Source organism: Tupaia chinensis, unplaced genomic scaffold, assembly GCF_000334495.1.
Source record: "Tupaia chinensis unplaced genomic scaffold, TupChi_1.0 Scaffold000067_1, whole genome shotgun sequence".
Classification (NCBI taxonomy): Eukaryota; Metazoa; Chordata; class Mammalia; order Scandentia; family Tupaiidae; genus Tupaia; species Tupaia belangeri.
Genome location: NW_006159526.1, coordinates 3,542,016 through 3,542,690, shown reverse-complemented (window position 1 = coordinate 3,542,690; position 675 = coordinate 3,542,016).

The following is a 675-nucleotide window of genomic DNA, read 5'->3' as shown; positions in this document are numbered from 1 at the left end:
CACCAGGTCCAGGATTCAAACTGTGGCTGGCCACGTGGGATCATACAGCACCTTTAACTACCACACCATCTGCTGGCTCCTTATTATTACTATTTTAGAGAGGTTTTTGCTATCCAGTGCGTGTGCTCACTGCAGGGGCAGAGAGCAACAGAGAGACAGAAAGGGAGAAGTCACCCCCAGGGGGGATGTCACGCTGCAATCCCTTCTCCTGCACTGTCCTCTCGGGATTTGAGATTTAAGCTACTGGCTCTGGGACTCAAATCACAGTCGACTACGTGGAAGTCCAGCGACGTAACCATTATGCCATCTGCTGGCCCCTATATTGGCCTGTCTTATCATCCCTGTAGTGCCAGGGTCTGAAATGATCTTACCGGCTCTGTGCCCATTTCTTTTAGTGATGAAAATAAGGCTTGTGTGAAGATAACTGAATGCCTGGCACATATTAAGTGCTCAATAAAAGTGTTTTGTGTTTTAGTTTTTGCTGTAGAGTGCATGAACCTGCCAAAGAGATTGAGAGGCAAAAAGAAAGGGAAAGTGAGAAATCATCCCCCAGGGGGATGGCAAAGCTGCAATCCCTTCTCCATTCTCCCCTCAAGATTTTGAGTGCGCGCGCGCGCGCGCGCACACACACACACACACACACACACACACACACACGACAGCACAGTGTGTTTT